This window comes from Numida meleagris, chromosome 5 (assembly GCF_002078875.1).
Source record: "Numida meleagris isolate 19003 breed g44 Domestic line chromosome 5, NumMel1.0, whole genome shotgun sequence".
In the NCBI taxonomy this organism is placed as follows: Eukaryota; Metazoa; Chordata; class Aves; order Galliformes; family Numididae; genus Numida; species Numida meleagris.
In genome coordinates this window covers 32,320,366-32,326,365 of record NC_034413.1, presented here as the reverse complement: position 1 = coordinate 32,326,365, position 6,000 = coordinate 32,320,366, and positions in this window count along the sequence as shown.

Here is a 6,000-nt window from a genome sequence, read left to right as displayed (position 1 = left end):
CAACCTGAACCTCCCCATGCACAACCTGAGGCCATCACCTCTCAACACTGCTACCTGGGAGCAGAGGCCAACCACCACCTCCTTTCAACAGTTGTAGAGAGTGATGAGGTCTCCCCTGCACCTCCTCCAGACTGAACCGTCCCACTTCCATCAGCCGCTCCCTGTAAGACTTGGGCTCCAGGCTTGTTGTGACTAAAGTGCAGGACACAGCACTTGCTCTTGTTGAACTTCATCCCATTGGCCTCGGCCCAGCCATCCAGGCTGTCCAGATCCCTCTGTAGGGCCTTGCTACCCCCAGGCAGGTCAACACTTCCTATCAGCTTGGTGTCATCTGCAGACTTACTGAGGGTGCACTCAATCCCATCATTCAGGCCATCAGTGAAGATACTGAACAGGACACGCCCTAATACTGACCCCTGTGGAATGTCATCCATGACCAGCTGCCAGCTGGATTTAACTCCATTCACCACCACTCTCTGGGCCTGGTCCTCCAGCCAGCTCTTTACCCAGCAAAGACTGTACCTGTCCAGGCCACGGGCTCCTATCCAGCTCTGAGCAGGCATGTTTTCTTCATCCAGTTTCCTTCACCTGTGGCCTCAGGGAGCTGGTCTCATCGCTGCTGGCTGGGAAAGCAAATATTCTTGCTCACGTTGCAACTGTTGCTTTCAAAGTTACCTTCAGCAACTGCAGAGCTAACTCTTCCTTTAATGATAAAGGAAAGAAAGAGGAAAGATGGGCAAGGAGTGATGACAACAGTGTGAATTAGCAGTCCACACAGCCAAGAAATATATGTAGTAACCTCTTTTATGTCTTATTCTCGCCCAGGGATACCTTTGTCTTGTGCAGCACGGAAGGATTTTTAATCTTCTTCACAAAGACAATCTTTGCAGGAGGGGGAAACAATCAGCTTTTATGGGGCTGTTAGTTCCTTTATTTATTTGCAAATTCTCAACAACAGTCAAACTTGAGGAAGGGATTAAAAAAAAATAAAAAAAACAGAAACGACAATCCAGAGAAGGTGAACAGGAAGGATGAGTATTTTTCTTCTTACTGTATTCCACGGAATAAGAAATGGATGTCTTACACATATATAAATAATAGCCATCTATAACCTACCAGCATTGAGATGTAAATGAGGTAACAGTGGGAATTTTATCTCATTCAGCATGAAAAATGAGTCTCCAGTTACAGGGAGTTTAAAGGCATGCCTCTGAAGCGAAAGGCAGAACCCTTTGCTGAAGCATGGAGCAGCGGGGGGAGGAAGGCAGGTGCTCTGCAGTGGGGTCTCCAGCATGTGATAGCAGAGAGCCCAGGTATCCTTCCACCAAATAAGTGGATGGGGTAAGAGCAGTGGTCCACTTGCATTACTCTGGTTGACGCACTGAAAGGTCCATCTCAATATCTTTCTCTCTATGTTGTCCCCATGAAGCAACTCTGCAGCAGAGCTTGATACTGCCCTGCATGGGGACTGTGGGCTCTGCTGCTGCACTGGTGGTCCCCAAGCACTGAGACATTTCTCCTCTTGCTGTGGGGAATACAAGAGAGAGTTTTGTATCTGTTTCTCCAATTCCCCATCAAAAAGTGAGTCTATAAAGGACTCTCAGCATACAAGTCATCCCTCTCCATAAACCTTTTCAGTCCTGGCATACTAATCACTCAAGCAAGCTCCAGAGTTCTTATTAACGATTCCATGGGACATCTTATTAAAACGGCACTGTCAAGTTGGTTAGGACCAGCCTGTCTTCATCTGCCAAGGAGTCACCTCTTGATGCTAATTGCTTAAAAAAAAAAAACAACAACAAAACCAGCGCCTCAAATTCACAGCATCTGCTGGTAAAACAAAGGTTTTGGTTGTTATTGTTAATTTCAGAAGCCCAGGTTGTGCAAGGTTAAGCTCACGTAGTTAAGAGTGGGGAAATCAGGTTCACAAAGATGAAAATCTGTCTTAGTCTTGCTCCCTCTGATTGTTTGCTGCAGACAGATGGAGGCTGGGGGAAACTTGCAACAAAACAAGATTCCACTAATGCTACATTTTGCAAGAGGTTCTTGTTCACAGCGGTGTGACTGGAAAGTCTCTTTGGAAAAACCACATGATCCAATTGGAAATAAGGTGCTGGTGAAGGTCTCTGAGGTATCGCTCCTGCAAAAAACATACATGGTGTTTCGCTCATTCAAACGCAGAAAAGCAGTTAGATCTTACAGCTCAGTCTGCGATCAGTTATCCTACAAACAGCATATTGGCACAAAGAAAAATGGGTATTTCCTGAAGCACGGAGTTTTGTGTCCAAGGGTTTTTTTAGCCAGTGAGCAAAAAGGAAGACCTGTGGGAACATGTTTGTTCCTGTATGTGCCCCAGAAGTCAGGGCAGAATTCATTCCCTGCGTACTTAGCCCTAAAGCTTGGCCTTGTCTGCAAAACACAGGCGTGGGACTCGATAGATAGATGCTCTAATCTCGGTGCATCATAAACTTGGAGTGCATAGATTCATCACTCTGCTTCTCAGCTGTACAAAAGGGAATAACAGTGTTTTTCATCTCGCTGCCTCTCTGCTTTGCCTCCCCATACTCCTGGCCCTTCTTTGGAGAAGTCTTTCCCTGATGCCTGTGGTTTGCTCACCACTGCTGGCTTTCTTTTTTTTCTTTAAGTGCCACTGCAGTAAATGGTCATTATAAAGCTATAAATAGCTCAGAACACTCCAATTAGGAAACAGTACTTAATTGCATGAACAACCAGAGGAAAGAGTTGGCTGCTACTCCAGTTCCTGATGGGGAGACATTTGAACTTAGCAAAAGGCATTCTTAGGTCATTTGAGCATCTGGATAGCAGACAAACTAAATGTCATTTCCCTAGGTCAAGAGCATGTCTGGGGCCTCTTAGCAGTCAGGTAAATAGGTGGTTATGGAAAGAAAGCAGGAGAGTGAGGTTCAAACCGTGCATCAGGTCTGGTAGCAGAGCCTGATGTCAGATGTGACATTTGGCTGCAGCTGAGCGACGTGCCCTCTGCTTCACCCAGCCTGCCCTTGTGCTTACTGGGATCACCCCTGTCGCTCCCACTTCCAGTCACCTAATGAAGGAAGACATCTTGCCTCCCATGCCAGCCATTTCATGCTTGTGTCATCTTCTTGAGCATGTGAAAGGTACCTTGTAGCTCTTCAGTCCCTCCACAAAATTGCCTTTCATTATCCACCTTAGCTTACCTTTTTCTTTCACTCCTCCGTAACTCTTGGCTGGGATATATCAGCTCTTTAAGTCTTGTACACCAGACATTTTATAGGGGCAGAATATGTCACATGGGTGAGGATATGCTTTTGCAGCATCCACATCCCTGGTTTATTTGGCACCTGGAATGGTGGGGTCCAAAGAGAAAAACAACATGTGAACATGGAGCAGTCCCTGCTTGTCCCAAATTGTCCCCAGAACTTTGCAGAAATCATCTGTGCTGCTGGTACTAGCTGCAGGAGCAGAATGAAGCACAGATCACGTGACTTCAGGGCCCTTTAAAACAGTTGGGAAGAACTTGCATGGAAGTAGAGCCCAGAGTGGATCTGTTAACTACAGTGCTTTGTCGGCAACAACGGCGTCACGAAAAGCAAGAGTACAATAACTACACTGCAAAGAGCACTCAACAGTGTCCTTTTCACATTGCTCAGACAACGGCCTTCCTTTCCAATGTCTTTGTAGCAATTTGCATGCTATTACCCACAATGCCTTCAGCTGTAATGCTATTACATCTTGGCAGTCTCTCTAACCTAATGAAGAGAAACGCTGCAGTCTTCCTTATCTGTTCTTTGCCAAAAACCCCAATGATTCTTTGGAGGAGGGTGATGGTGGTGAATTGTCTGCTATTTTTTTTTCTCCCCTACTTTCTTACTTGCCTCTGATGGAGGAAAATGGGAGCATGGTGACTTTAGGATAGGATGGGCCATGATGCTGGATGCTGCATGGAAACCACACTGCTCGTGTTGCTCATCCCACTTTCCACAGCCTGTTCCCTTTCCCCTTTGCAGCACTTCCAACACCTACCCTTCCTGCCCTTCCCTTGATCCATTTATTGCAAAATAGCATTTTTTTCTTCTACATCTTGTTGACTTATACTTGAGAGTAATGCTACAAGCTTCCAGGAGATGGTTTAAGTGCAGTCCTCTTTGGGGTCTATACTGCTCTTCAGGCTTCCTTGCTCCTCTTTCCAAAGGAAATATTCGCTGAGTGATGTAATGAGATATTCTGAGCTTTGGATGTCATTTCTGCTGGGGCTGGTGCCGCAGAAGTGATGTTGCAGGCTGTGAGCGTGCCAGCCGCCTGCCTGCTCCCTGGCAAGGAGCCCGTTTCTGGGAGGCTTCAGACTGGGCATCCTGCCCCCACTGGGACCTGAGGACTTGGTCCTATGGGAGGGCACTGCCGTGCAAAGGGGGCTACCCTATGGGGAGGCAGCAGGGCGAGTCAGGGGTAGAGCTGAGTGCATAGGAGCAGGATTTGGCTATGGGCTGCCCCCATCAGCACATGGGGCGCTGGAGAAGTAACCAAAAGCTGCCCCTCCCTCCTCCTCCTACTCCCTGGCTTATTAATTAACCTCTGTTAATTAAGCTGCAGGTCTCATTGCTAGAAGGTAGGAGCATGTTCAGGAGCTTAGCAGGATTAAACATTATGAGATGTTCTCAGATAATAGGAATGGCTCTGTGCTCAGAGATCAGCTTGGTGGCTGGCCTACAGGCTGGAGCTGGAAAGTGGAGGGGAGAAAGTTTTTGTTCATGAGCTGTGCCTGGCTCAGTGGAGAGAGAAAAAGCAAAGGTGATGCTATGGTGGTTCTCTCGTCAGCTCGGGGTGGGGTGTGGGATTTTTCTCCCTCTGCCACTTGCGTGTGGTGCTCCTGGAGCAGGGAGACGAAGGCAGCCGCGGGGCATGCTGGATTATAAAGTGAGCAAACATAATATTTACATCAATACAGCTCCTGTGTTTGACTAGAAGCTAAACAATTTAAGGGAAGATTGATTTGTACGTCAAAGGGTAAACTGGGTCAGGGTTATGAAAAGAGGCTTTAAATACCATTCACAAAAGCAACAGAGCAAATCCCCCTGCTGCTCTTTAAGCACCGGAAATGTCACAAAGAGATCCCCGGAGCTGGGGGGACACTGCCACGTACATGTGGTGCTGTGAAAATGTCCTCTCCCACATCTCCATCCCTTTGGTCCTGGGGAAGCGGGAGTGTGACCCAAGTCCTGGCCATAGGCAGTTTGTAGGTTGATTTTTCTTCATTTTTATTCTATTTTTTTTAGCTTAGGAGTAGGAAGCTGAACATTCCCCATAAAACAAACAAAAAAAAAGGCAAAGTGGATTTACAGACAAAGCAGCGTGAGAAAAATTCAAACGCTTCACTCTCCCTCTGGTCCAACTTCTAATAGCTGGAATTCAAAGCAGCTGCATTTTCGTGCTGGAACAATGCTCCCTTGCATTTTCGGAGAGGTTTCCTTTTCTGTAGGAGCCTTGGGAGCAGCATGGCACCCTGCTCCCATGGGTTGGATGGGCTGTGAATGAAGCAAGGTGCTTGGGGGGCACTGTGTGTGTGGGGATGGAGTGATGCTGCAGAGAGGAAAGTGGTCTAATGGTAATTCCTTGCAAAAAGGGCCCTGAGTCATGCAGCTAATGGCCTTGAGTGTTATGCTCTTTTTCCCATGAGCAGGCTGTGACTTTTTCCTCCCCAAATGAACCATGGCAAGCCCCTGTCCAAACAGTATTAATAGTCGTAATAACAGTAATTATCCCAGCAGTAATATTAATCACAAAACCCTCTTTTTTTCCCTTTTCCCTTTTTTTTTTTTTTAAATTTGCCACCCTCAAGAGCATGCAGCAGCCTGCAGAGCTGGTCTGGGTGCCTGCTGCCTGCAGGCAGCGTGCATAGAGCTCTCTGGGGGCTGAGCTTGGCTGTTTTGCTGCGATGGATCTCTTTGCTTTCAGTGCTGAAGGATGCTCAGCAGGTCCAGCTTTGCTGCATGGGTGCTGTGC